Raw genomic sequence first — 14,523 nt, 5'->3', positions numbered from 1 at the left:
ACATTCACATTTTGAAGAGATTAAGTTTGTTATCAGTGAGGAGAAGCCAAATACCAACATAACAATGAAACATGACCTGTGGAACATGGTTAACAGTACAGGTACAGACTTGGACTTCAGTTAGTTTGCCACTAAATTTGGTTTGTGAAGTTCTGTGATGGGATAATACTTATCTCATGTTTTTTCCCTTCAGTTTAATCAAGCTTAATGTAATTGTTTTATTTTTTTTTATTTATGTGAGTCTCATAAAATGTGCCAGGTATATACAAAAAGCTGTTTTCTGATTTTTCTGATACATGTAATGACAACAGGAAGTATTTTTTCAGTAACTAATTTCAGGAGGAGCAGGCCTTCTTGTAGCTGTGTAACATGAAGTAGCTGACTGCAAAGTTCATGGTTCTCATGTAACTCTCCCCTTTAAGGGTATTTACTTATTAATTTGTTGGGTGGGGTGGAGTGATGTTTCATGTGAACAAGTTTCAGATTCTGCAAAGGAGATGTACAAACAATCACATGTAGTAGTACAATGATACAGAACCGCAGATAATACAAACCATCACATAGAATGGGACAGACAAAGGTTTAGAATTGTAGGCTGCAGGTGATGACAGTTACAAGTTTCATGAAAACGTGAGAATACATGTGGAAAAGTGAGTGAGATGTAAATTACATCACCAGTTTTCAAGAATTACATATGTTTATGCATGTAAACAGTTTGCAGATTATATGTGCAAGCAGCTGCTACAATTAAACCAACATACACTGAACACTTTAGCACTTCAACCATGACTTCAAAGCATACCTCTCAACCTCTTAGCACAAAAAATCTGGACAAGGCCCCAAAAATAGGGACACATTTTAAATATGCTGTTCTTATAAACTTAGAAAGTTGATAGACTAAAAGGTCTTGGTGTTACCATGCATTTTCCGAATGATATAAAGTTTGAAACTGAAACGCCTGTCATTATTTAATGAATTCATTCCTCACTGATTTGCCACAAAAATCCAGAAAAACACAAATTTTATGAGGAATAAACCAAAAATATAAGGCAAAAATCTGGACATTCTGTGAAAATCTGGACAGTTGAGAGGTATGTCTCAAAGGCAGGACTGGCATTCCCTTATGAAGCCTTAATTTCCTCGCCGCTTCATAGATCAGTGATGGTACTGCAGTCTCACAACATCACCACCTGCTAATCATGCCCCTTAATAGTTTGCATATGGGGTAGTTACCCCCTTGGCCTTACCTTAGTTACAGCTCTATCAGGGATATCCTTATTAACATAGGTTAGCAGCTGTGTCTGCAAAGGCACGGTTAGTCTCTATCTAATAACATGTTGTGTTAGGAAGGAGGTTCCTGTGCAGGTGGGTTTTGGGAATGTGGGGGGCGAGGAGATTTTGGGAGGTAGGTTATGGTGTGCAAGGCCTTAAAAAGGACGGGGTTGGAGGAGAGATGTAAGGGTAAGTTCTTTAGGTAGATTTTATATTGATGGGTTGAGGATGGTTGTTGCTAAGTAAGGAAGGGCACTTTGAGGTGTCACCTAGATGTTGCTCTAGTTTGTTGCAAAGTCTGGGCATTTTTCAGTATCTCTAATGGAAAGGGGAATGGCTGTCCGTTGTCTGGGGCCCAGAATTGAGAAACTATGGTTGCTGCATTTTTGATAAGGTAGTGCAAGTTGGCGTGGGGACCTAAAGTTGCATAGTCTTCCCTTAATGGTGAATCTACTCGCAAGAATAGAGAATGTGTTTGGATATAGTTAGGGAACAAGAATCAGGCTCTTTGTTGAATTGGCAACAAGTTTGTCTTTTAAAAATACAGCAATGGTATTCTGTTGGGGTAAGTGAGTTGAAGTGTCAGATCTTCTTAGTGGGTGTTAGGAGGGAAGAGAGGTTGTTTTTTGGAAGACTGCACTCAAACTGGGCCAAAAGAATCTTACAAGAATCAATTTCCCAATGGCTTCTCTGCCAGCTGAGGAAAGAAGTGAGAGATTTTCAATGTGCAGCATAAGGCCTGCTGGATGTTTGCCCAAGTTTTCCATATGTGGAGTTTTAAGTTTAGGGTGTGATTAAGCCAGAGGCCTCATCAGTTGAAAGACGTACTTGCAATTATACAGCTACAAAAAGACTATATATATAATTTTACAAATGGAATAATGTAACATAAGCTAAACATGTGACTGTGGTGCATAGACAATGCCAGCACCTTGAAAAGAGAACCTCTTCTCTGGGGAACTGCCAAGTCTTTTGCAGTGACAACCCATAATTTCAAACAAAATGTGATGTTATCTCTTGATTTATTAATAGCGCAAAGAGAAGTTAAAAATCGTGGTCAACAAAAAGACAACACAATAATACAACTTTAAAGATGAATCACTGTTTATTTGCTTTTTATACTTTTTTTAGTGTCAGTATAATTTCAGACATGGTTTCACATATTTGTAAACTAGTGACTCTGTTACTCACTTGTTTGTTAAACCACAGCTGGTTATCAATAATGGAGCCTTGGAATTTTATTTTTATTTTTGTCTTCACAATGCCAAATTGATTACCAAGCTTCTGTGTCAGGTGCCCTACTGACCTATTCATTCCTCCCAAGGGGCAAGAGCCCACTGGTGCCAAGCATATTGTCACCATATGCTCTGGAAGGTCAAGTATTGGTTTGTTTATACTTCTAACACCCCCTATCCTCACCCCTGTGCTGCAGCTGTGATTAGGCTATTGCATGCCTTTGGAAAGTGCATTCATGCTTCTAGAAATGCAACATTTGCAGGGCTTATTTTTTCAGAGGAAGATAGGTCTGTAGAAGCGATGAGTGATGCCACGACCCAAGAAGTTTCTGTGCTTGAACAGGGGTATGTTGTTTCTTTGCTTACCCGGGAATCAATTACATGATTCTTAAATGCAAATATCCTTGATTTATTCTTACTAACATTGTGATACATTCCCCTAATGTTAAGTCATGACTGTAGCAAATGAAAGCATTATTGCAGCTTAGTAGGGTTAAAAGCTTCAATAATGATATCTGTAAGGACATTTTTAGATTTTTCAGCATAATGAATCAATCTTGCATTTGCACAGCATTGCTGAAGGTCTGTACGCTGAAAGACACAATAATGTGGCTTAATTGTTCCATTGAGGAGTGTGTAAACACTACAGTACAGACTTAGCTGAGAAGCACTGGAAACATGAACCACAAAACATTAGACTGATGAAGTTTATATCACATCATATCACCCATTACAAACAGTTCAAAAATAGATGCAAGAAAGCCAGATATAGTAGTTCAGGAAAAAAAAGACAAAAGTAGCATTGATCATTGAAATTGCTACACCCAGCAACTACAGTGTCACACATACAGGAAGACACAAAGTCAAAAAACATACCTGGATTTACAAGCAGAAGCAACAGCAATGTGGAAGAAAGATGCCAAAACAATCCCAACAGTAGTAGGAATGGTGACAGGACTAATGAAAAAAAATACTATAGTACTTAAGTATGCTACCAATACATACATAGGAACTGCAGAAGAAGGCAATTCTGAGTACAAGTGCTGAGAAGAGAACGTTTGGCTAACAAAGACTGAAACAATACTAATGTCATGAACTTTAATCGTATCCTGACTTTGAAATGTGGTCCATTCCTGTCACGTATTAGAAACCCAAAATACTTGGAGAAATTAAACAGGATCTTTTTACTTATTTGTAAAATACTTTATTTATTAAAAATATGCAAATTCTTAAGAACTAAACATTTTAAACAAAAAATAAACAATATACAGACAGGAGTGATTTGCACAGATCCAATAAAGTAGGGACAACTGTAAAACATATACATCATTTAAAAAAAATCAAAAATGTGGCTATTTAAAAATATTGGAAACACTTCTGCTATCATTCAGATCTACTTCTCCAGAAAAAAATGTAACTTGAGTGACCTCACGAAAAACCTCACAGATTATCTCATCTGAATCAGAAAAAATAACTGATTCCACAGGACTGGGACTAAAGAAGAAAAAAGAAAGTTGTGCTGATGTTTCGAGTCTAGTCCATGGATCAGCCAATGATCTGAGAGGTCTACTCAAGGACATAGGGTCTTAGCATAATCTTTAAGTTAGCAAGACCTAGACCATGATGGGTATGGAAGTTGAGTGTCATTACCTTAAAAGATGCACCTAGTCACAATTGGAGACCAGTGCAGATCCTTCAATATCAACAATGTGTAATTCATCCTATGAAAATCAGTCAATAATCCATGAAATTCTTCACTTGCTACAGACAAGCCATATCACTCTCCATAATCCCAAGGTACATGACATTACAGTAATTGGGGTGGGGGGACCAGTATTTTACTATTGAGACCAGGTCGAAATGTTATATCTCAGCAATATTCCTAAGATGAAAATAGTATGTCCTAAGACAGGTCCTTTAATGTCAGTCTGTCATCAAAATCTATTCCCAAATCACAAACCTAAGATACAAACTCCAATATATTTTCCTTGTACGTAATCAAGGAAGATGCCAAGAGTGCATGCCAACATGAAGTAATACAGCCTCAGTCTTTGTTGGGGTGATCTAAGTCTAAACTAACAGGAAACAGAATCCTTGCAGTCCTAAAATGGTGATGTCCAGCTCTTGGTCCTAAGAGATGGACAGGTATAACTGTATATCATCCATATATGAGTCATAGTACATTTCTCTTCCCATAATCACTTTCCTAAGGGAGAATATGTATATCATGAACAAGGGAGCCAAGCTGTTACCTTGGGTTACATCACACTCCAGAGGGAAACATTTAGAGTTAACCCACAAACCACCATTTGAGTGCAATCAGAAAGGTATGAAAACCACTCCAGCAAAGTGCCTGTAAAGCCACAATAATGTTCCAAATGCATGATAAGAATCTCATCTTCCACTGGTATTGCTGGGATCAGGCATCTCAAATAGGTTCATAGGTTCATAGGTTCATACTAGGCTATCTGCCCGAGGGCATTTACAAGCCTAGCCCATAGTTTTGTGGCTTACACCACCCCTTTAGTTTGGAGAAACTATGCCCATTATTTTGCTGTGCCTCTGTCGAGCAGTGACACTGAGGTAACCCCTGGGGTATATCTGCGATCTCCCATCCATTGGTCAAGATTCCTCTTGAACAAGGCCAGCGAGGTGCTCTGCCTCACATATACCGGGATTTTGTTCCACAGCATAGGGAGTCTTTGGGTGATGAATCTATCCCTCCAGCATGTCCTATTAATAACCGTGTCGAGGTTTAAGTCTCCCACCCTTGTGGCTCTGAGGGATCTAGATTTTTTGAGGTGAAGCATGTTCATCAAATCTGGGTTTGACATGGCCTTGTATGTCAGGCACAGGTCACCTCTGAGCAAGCGGTAAGCAACTGAATAGAGCTGGAGTTCTTTCAGTCGGGCAGCATAAGACAGATTTTTGAGACCCTTTATCCTTTTGGTGAGGAACTTTTGTGGCCTCTCCAGCTTCTGCAAGTGTCGGGTCAGATACATTCCGAATGGGGCATTGTACTCAATCATTGGTCTGATGAGTGATGAGTATAGGGAGACTATGACCTCCCTTGATCTAGATGTGAATCCCTTCATGATAAGGTGGGCAATGTAGAAGGTCTTCCTAACTACTTTAGCAATATGAGTGTCGAATGAAAGGCTACTGTCAACCTGGGTCCCCAGGTCCCTGATAACTTCTTCTGTGATCAGTGGATTGCCACCTATATGGTAGCTAGGGGTAACCTTGTTTTTCCTGAAGGGTATGACTATGCATTTCGTGGCATTTAACTTTAGGCCATGGCTCTGGCACCAGTTATCCGTTTCTGTGAGACCCTTCTGAAGGATATCTGTGTCAGATGTGTTTTCGACTACGGTGCCCAGTTTGCAGTCCTCTGCAAACTTTGTCAGCCATAACCCTCCTGTGTTTGCTTGTACTTCAGAAAAGTAGATGCCAAACAAGAGTGGGCCCAGGACTGAGCCCTGTGGGACACCACTTGTGACAGGCTTTGAGTCTGACATGGCGCCAGCAACTCTGACCCTGTGGGTTCTGTCACTCAGCCAGTTTGCAACCCATCTTGTAATGTATGGGTTTACATTTAAGTTGATGAGTTTTTCAATGATACCCGAGTGGGGTATTGTATCGAAAGCCTTCGCCAGGTCGAGGTAGGCTGTATGGACTGCCTTCCCCTCGTCAATGGCCTTGGTGACTGTTTCGAAAAAGTCAACCAAGTTTAAAAGGCATGATCTGCCTTTGACAAAGCCAAACTGGGATGGATCCAAAGTCTGTAAATTCCCTATGTCTTTATTTATGAGATCCATTATGATCCTCTCCATGGCTTTGCAGATAAGGCTTGTCAAGCTAATGGGACGGTAATTTCCAGGGTCGGTGGAGGTACCGCCTTTGTGAAGTGGGACCACAGTCACTGTGCGCCACTCCCTGGGTACGTATCCGGAGGTGAGACTAAGATTAAACAGCTGTCCTAACTGCGGGTTTAATTCCTCGTTGAGTTCATGGAGCACACAGCCGGGGACACCATCAGGTCCCATGGATGCTGTATTCTTTGCCTTGGAGAGAGCAGTTCTCACCTGGGCGTTAGAGATGTTTGGGGGGCTACAATCATTTGGTATAGATATCTCTCCTTTTGGGGGGGGGAGTTTGCACTGAACCTGTCAGCCAGTATGTTGGCAATGTCTGTAGGATCAGTAATCTTCACATCATTTTGAACTAATTCTGAGCATATCTGGGAGTTTCCTCCCAGGTTTCTGACATAGCTAAAGAATGCCTTATGGTTGTCTTTTGAGTCTTAGCTATTTTTCTCTCAAAATTAGCTTTGGATGATTTTATGAGAGCTCTTAGCTTTTTACTTATAGTGATCAGCGGTGTCTTACCTTTTAAGGATTTTGCTCTATCTTGTAGTAGCTTTCTCCTTTTGTTGTAGAGTTTGTTTATGGCTGGGGTCCACCAGACTGGATGCTTGCCTTTGGTACAAAGAGTCTTTGTTTTGCTTGGGATTGCCTGATCCATGCAGCCCTGCAGGTGCTGGTAGAAGGCATTTGTAAGTGATTCAGCGGTTTGAGTAATGTTTACCGCCGGCTCGGGGGCCTTAAAGGAGACCACACTAGTCTTTAGAAGTGTGAAGTCGGCTTTCAAGAAGTTCTTTACTGTGGTCTTTTTTATTTCGGTGGGGGTGGGATGAGGACCTCCAGCGAGATTAGTTTGTGATCTGATCTCACCAGTGAGGGGTATACTTCCGGTGTTGAACATTGTGCTCCCATGTTCGTAATGATGAGATCAAGTATGTTTTCTCCTCTTGTGGGGATGGTGACTAGTTGTTCCATGGCATTTGAGTTTATGAATTCCAGGAACTTTTGGGCTAGAGTGTTTGGGCTTGAGTAGTGTTCCCAGTCTATATTAGGGTAGTTGAAGTCACCTAGTATGATGGTGTTCGGAGATACATTTATCCCCTCCAGTGTTTTCAGGAAAGCCATGTGAGGTTCCTGAGTTTGCGAGGGTGGCCTGTAACATGCTACAAATTGCAGAGCAGTCTTGCCTATGGTTAATTGCACCTGGATGGTTTCCAATGCATCGTGCGTTGCCACCAATCTTGAGGTGTGGGTGTCCTTGATGAATATGGATACCCCCTCTCCTTTCTTGGTATTATCCGGATTTTGGGGCCGGAACGCATGATATGAGGTAAAACCTGATAGTGCTGGGGTGCTCTCAGGAGCCTTGAACCAGGTTTCTGTCACAGCACAGACATCGATGTTCTCCATACTGAGAAGGGCCTCGAGTGCGTGCATCTTGAGGTTGAGACTTCTGGCATTGAGCAGCATTACCCTTAGTTTTTTTTTCTTTGTTGTGTTCTAGGGTGGTAGGTTTAGAATTTGAGCCTTGCCTAAAAAGGCACTATGGGGGTGGCAAGAGCCTTTGCCAAAATCCGGAATCCCAGGGGTGACAGGTGCAAGCCGTCCCTTGCGAAGCAGCGTGGCTTGTCCGGTATGCCATCCCAGGCAGACAGACATTGGATCCCCTTTGAATGACACCAGAGTTTAAGCCAATTGTTAAAGCTGATCATCTTATCTCTGTATTGTGGCATCATTCTTGGTGAAGGTAGGATACTGCTCAAGGTCAGGGTCATACCTGCTTGGGCTACATAATCAGAGAGCTCCTCAATGTCTCTTTTCATGTAGTCCAAGGAGGTACGTCTCAGGTCGTTTACACCAGCGTGGACAATGATTGAGTCATACTTGTACCTGCTGTTGAGAGACCTGAGTGCTTGCGTTATGTGGCGGATTCTAGCGCCCGACAGGCAGCTTACTGTGACCTTCTCCTTACTCAGTCTGGTGAGCGGGAAGTCAGTGTGTCTGACTATGGAGTCACCAATGACTAGTGTGTCTGGCATTGTGTTTGGCCTTAAGGGCTGTGACTGCTTGACACTCTGACTGTGTGGTCTATGTGTTGCAGGTGTTGTGTTCTGAGGTGGTAGTTGTTTGGGTGTCTGCTTTGGTGGCCTCTGCTGTTTTGGTAGATTTTTGATCAGAGCCTCCGAGTATGTCTTTGTGTGTTTATGTGTATGATTTGAGGTTGTGATGGTATTATGTGAGACTGGGTCTATAGTGTGTGTGGTCACCTTCTCCTCCTGTCTGGTCTTGCCAGTCCTATGTTGAGAGAGCTCAGCCTCCAGTTTGGCCGTATAGTTGCATCTCTCGCATGTATTTGTGTTTTGTAGGAGGAGGAGAGGGTTGTCTGTGTACATGAGGCAATTGTAACATTGCCTCAATATTCCCAGGTTCACCAGCTGAGCAGGAGAGGACATTAGCAACTGATCCCTCGACATGCTAGAAGGAATAGACAAAAAAACTTTAAAAAGGTTCCGGGGGATGTGGGTGACCGAGAAATGGGGTTTGCCTTTTTGGGGTACTATCTATAACAAGAGTGCTGTATCAAGGTGATAAGTACTGTAGGAGCAAGTGCTGGGCTATACAATAGAGAATAGTCTACTTTGGAGTCAAGTAGAGATAATTTTTAGTTATAGGATACACTAATTAGAACAGTAGTATAGTTTGAGGAAGGTAGTTTTAAGGGAAAATTTGAAGAGTGGACTTTAGGTAGCCCGAATAGTTTAAACCTGATTAACCGGCGCTGCCCTAGTGTGCAACGGTGGCAGCTCCGCGCTAAAGCGCGCTTTATAGCAGGGGGCTGGAAAAGACAGGAAATGACCCAAAATGGCCAATGAACTACAAGTTACTGCCTTAAACCACTCCTCTAAGGACAAACAGGCAGCTCAGTACTCCCCACTCTCACTGGTGAGTAAAGAAACTTCCCCCTGACCAAACAAGGAAAATGGAGAAACACAGGAACCAAGACAAAGCCCAGGGATCAGCAAAATCTGGTCTCTGGAACACTAGCTAGGAAAGTATGGAAAAACAAAGATTTTTTTTGTTTTTTTTCAAGATTTCACACAAAGAGATCACAGAGAACCAATATACAGTACATCTGTTGACCTTCTGTTATAAGGAGTTTATTTGCAAAAGTGCATTCTCAGTACTGTGCTTACATCTAAAAACAGACTGACAAGGATGGAAGAGGCCGTGGGATGTCAGATAGAAACATACCTGTGCATCCACAACATTTACAATAATTTTCTCTATAAACAGTATATAAATATAAATGACAGTAAATGACTAGGTGGCAGTTCTCAAAGTCATTTGGCTCTAATGAAGGTTTGTTGAGAAGATATGTGGTTAATACCTCTTTAACGAAGACAGAAAATGTTCAAGATCTCAGGGAAGACCTAACATGCTAGAATATAATTGCATGCAGAGAATGAAGACAACAGTAGTCTTGTAGAACCTGGGTCCAAAATACAATACACAGGATATACAGAAGAAGCAACTGATATGACCTAATCACCTAATACAGTCCACATAGCTGAACTCAGCCCAATAAAGGTCTCTACTATCTATATCTGAACAACTGTATGCTGCACTGGGTAGACCAGCAGCATTACACTGCCTTATCTTAGCAATTTTATCTACAAACAGCTGTGTAGCTTCCTTGCATTGTTCAGGTGAAAAAAATGGCAAAATAAGTTGGGATGCACAGCTTGCAAACAACTTAGAAGAGGGCAGATAGGTGATTTAATGCATCAGAGATTTTGCTGGCCATGCACATTCTCTTTTTACATGAAATATCAATCTGGTAGACAGCATAATGCTTCTTCAGAACAGGTCTGTCCCCAGAAAGGACTGTCTTTCACTAATTCTGCTCCAACCTCCATCCAGCCCTACAAGGTGAACAAATTATGGCTCCCTGAACACAACTGGCACAGAATGCACTCTCATTGGGCTAAGGATATCCAGAGAACCAGTGATGGCTGCATAGTAAGTTATTACTAGTACGTGAACATCCTTATCATTAAGTCCCCAAGGAAATGGCCAGTCAGTGGGACAAAATCAAACTATCTGCCTTGCTGAGATCACAACAGATGAGTCATCAATTCATATTTGGGGGGGGGGGTTGAAATGGGGAGACCAGCTTTGAAATGCACCAGATAATGGTCAAATCAGGACAGCAACTTGACATCCAAGTCTCTGTTCCCTTGACCAAGCTGGAATATTAAGTCTAGTGAGTGGCCAAATTTGTAGGTGAAAGTGGAATTAGGTTGGGCAGCAAATCCACAGCCTCTTGTAGAAAGTCCTAAGGTATGTGGGTGAATGGTAAGCAAATAGAAATTTGCAGGTCATTACCATCTCCCCAACTTGCTGAAAGGAGTCCCAGTTGGTAACTAATTCCCTCATGTCAGAGAAGGCAGTCATAAACCCCACTGTTTCTCCAAGAGTGGTGTTGACACCAGTTTCTTTTATAAAATAATTAAATGATGAAATGAATGACTGTATGTAAAACCTGAGTCAAGCAGAAAAGGATAAATTAAGAAATAAAATGAGAGTGTCACAAATGTACTAGATATGAAAAAGAAAGATGTATGAACAGCAATGAGATAAGTACATCCATGTGATTGCTCATACAATAAAATATAAGCTTAATTGAGTAAATAAAGTTATAAACATGGCAAGAAGTATTGTCCTTCTTTTAATCAATTCTGTAGAATATATGTTGGAAAATTACATTTTCTTTGACACATAAAAGCAAAAACAAGCTTGTCCAAAAAGAATTTGCATGTTGTTATACAGGGATATGAACATGAGTTGTCTGTGAGTACTGTGAACATGAAATAATCTGATACAGTTAAATCTGGAAATGTCTGATAAGCACTTAGGCCAAATTCAATTCAAGCTGTTCATAGGTTCATAGGTAGGTACTAGGCTATTGGCCCTGGGGCCTATATAAGCCTAGCTAAAAAGGTACCCCAGCTTTCGCCACCCAAGAAAATTATTTTCCTGTGCCCCTGTCGAGCAGAGCCACAGAAGTGATCTCCGGGGTGAATTTCCTATCTCCCATCCAATCATCAAGATTTTTCTTGAAGAGTGCTAATGAGGAGCTTTGTTTGATATAGATAGGTAGTTTGTTCCATGGTATGGGAAGTCACTGGGATAGGAATCTATCCCTCCAGCATGTTCTGTTTAATGTGGTGACAAGTTTAGGTCCCTAGAGTGTTTGCTCGGTGGGACTGGGATTTCTTTAAGTGGAGCATGTCCAACAGCTCTGGGTTTGACATAGCTTTGTATGTTAGGCAGAGATTGTCTCTGAATAGGCAATATGCGACAGAGTAATCTTCTTTGTGAGGTATTTCTGCAGCCTTTCCTGTTGTTGTAGATGTCTTGTGAGGTACATACCAAAAGGGGCGCTGTATTCTATAATGGGTCTAATGAGTGACAAGTAGAGGAGAACAATGACCTCTTTTCCTGGATGAGAAACCTTTTGTGATGAGGTGTGCCTTGTAGAAGGATTTCCTGACTACTGTGGCAAAGTGATTATCAAAGGAGAGACTACTGTCCACCTGTGTCCCAAGGTCTCTAATTACACTTTTGGCGTTAAGTAGACTACTGCCTTTGTGGTAGTTCATGGGTACAGAGTTTTTACCAAAAGGGATGACAATGCACTTGTTGGCATTGAGCTTGAGGCCATGGCTTTGAAACCAGGCATCTGTCTCAGTGAGGCCCTTTTGTAGGATGTCTACATCATTAGGAGTTTCGATTATGAACTTTATTAGCCAAAGACCTTCTGTGTTAGCCTGTACTTCAGAGAAGTAGATACCAAACAGGAGAGGACCCAGTACTGAACCCTGCGGTACTCCACTTGTCACTGGTCTGAAGTCGGATATGGAGTCTGATACTTTCACAGTGTGGGTTCTGTCAGTGAGCCAGTTGGCAACCCATCTTGTGACATACGGATTTATACCTAGTTTAGTGAGTTTATCTATAATTCCAGAGTGGGGGATGGTGTTGAAAGCCTTGGCGAGATCTAGATAGACTGTGTGAACCACCTTACCCTCATCTATGGCTTTGGTGACCACTTCAAAGATATGATCTGCCTTTTACAAACCCGAACTGGGTGGGGTCCAGAGTTTGGAGATTACCAATGTCATTGTTTATAAGTTCCATGATGATACGTTCCATAGCCTTGCAGACCACGTTCATCAGGCTAATGGGGGTGGTAGTTCCCAGGGTCCATGGTGGCTCTCCCTTTGTGGAGTAGGATAACTGTCAGTGTGCGCCATTCAGTGGGCACAAAGCCTGAGGTAAGGCTATGACTGAACATAGTACTTAGGTGGGGTGCCAGTTCATTCTCTAGTTCATGTAGAACTCAGCCTGGGGATGTTGTCAGGTCCCATGGATGCTGTGTTCTTGGCTTTGGAGACTGTGTTTTTTACCTGTTCAGCTGTGATTAGAGGAACTTTGCATTCTTCCGGTATAGAGATGGACTCTTTAGGGGATGAGAGGGGGGGTAAAGTTAGCCCTGAACCTATCTGTCAGGATGTTGGCAATATCAGTTGGTTCTGTATATTTAGTGCCATTCTGCTGTAACTCAGAGCAGATCTGAGTGTTGCCATTGACATTCCTGACATAGCTATGGAATGCTTTGTGGTGTCTTTAGAATCAGTGACGATTTTGTTTTTGCAAATAGCTTTGGGGGATTTTATGAGGGATCTCAGCTTCTTAGCAAGGCTGACCAGGGAGTTCCTCCAATCATGGGATTTTACCCTTTTTTGCAACATTTCTTTCTTCTGTTGTATTGCAGGGGACCACCAGATTGGCTTCCTTTTTTTGGAGGATGGTTCTGTTAGAGATTGCATGATCCATGCACTCGTATAAGTGCTTATAAAGTGAATTTGTGTAGGATTCAGCAGTTGTACCTCTATTGTCTGCCTGCATGGGTGTCATGAAGATTGCCACTTCTGTCTTAAGAAGCGTGAAGTTGGTTATGGAGAAGTTTTTTCAGGGGTTTCCCTAATGGGGGTGAGGGCAGGATGTGGATGTCTAGGGTGATTAGCTTGAGGTCAAATCTGACCAATGAGGGATTGACCTCTGGTGTGGAACACTGGTTGCCCATGTTGGTAATGACCAGGTCTAGGATATTGCTGCCCCTGTTGGGGGTGTGGATAAATTGATCCAAGGCACTGGAATTTATGAATTCCAGAAAACGTTGAGCAAATGAATTGGTACATGAGTAGCTTTCCCAGTTAATGGTGGGGTAGTTGAAATCACCTATTATTAGGGCGTTAGGTTGTACTGTAATATTTTCCAGTGTATCAAGAAATGAGGAGTAGGAATCCTGAGGCATGGTGGGGGATCTGTAGCAAGCTACAATTTGAATTGTGGTCTTGCCCAGAGTTAGTTGCACTTGGATAATCTCAGATGCATTATGCTGAGCAACTAACCTGGAGATGTGGATATCCTTAATGAATATGGACACGCCTCCACCTTTAGTGTTTCGGTCCAGGTTAGGTGGCCGAAAGGTGTGGTATAAATTCTAGCCTGGTAATGCAGGACTGCTGTCTGGGGCCCTGAACCAGGTCTCTGTCACTGCACAGATGTCGATGTTCTCCATTTTAATGAGTGCCTCGAATGAGTGCATTTTGAGGTTTAGACTTCTAGCATTAAGTAGAATTACATTCAGATTTTGCTTGCTTGTACCTGTTACGGTGGTAAATTTGTCATTTGAACATTGCCTAAAAAGGCACTATAGGGGTGGCAAGAGCCTTAGCCAGAATCCGGAATCCCAAGGGTGACAGGTGCAGGCTATCTCTGGCAAAGCATTGTGATCTGTCGATCATGTCATCCCAGGCAGACAGATACTGTATCCCCTTAGAATGACACCAGAAGCTTAGCCAATTGTTGAAGTCAATAATTTTGTCCTTGTACTGTGGTATCATTCTGGGTGATGGCAGGATGCTACTCAGGGCTAGGGTCATACCTGCCTGGGCTACAAGATCAGACAGCTCCTCCATGTCTCTTTTCATGTAGTCCAGGGAGGTATGTCTCAGGTCATTCACACCAACATGGACAATGACAGAGTCATATTTGTACTTGTTGTGGAGTGACCTGAGTGTGAG

At 42.0% G+C, this 14,523-nt stretch overlaps 1 protein-coding gene across 1 annotated transcript in view; it reads left to right on the top strand.

Annotated features, from left to right (window-relative positions):
- LOC122806873 (tubulin monoglycylase TTLL3-like) overlaps nt 1-14,523 on the top strand; it is a 406,187-nt gene that overhangs the window by 288,107 nt on the left and 103,557 nt on the right. The gene's annotated exons all lie outside the window — the stretch shown is intronic.

Source organism: Protopterus annectens, chromosome 7.part0 (assembly GCF_019279795.1).
Source record: "Protopterus annectens isolate FY-2018-M chromosome 7.part0, PAN1.0, whole genome shotgun sequence".
Classification (NCBI taxonomy): Eukaryota; Metazoa; Chordata; order Ceratodontiformes; family Protopteridae; genus Protopterus; species Protopterus annectens.
Note: the sequence above shows the minus strand (reverse complement) of the source record. Positions and strands in the feature narration are given on the sequence as shown.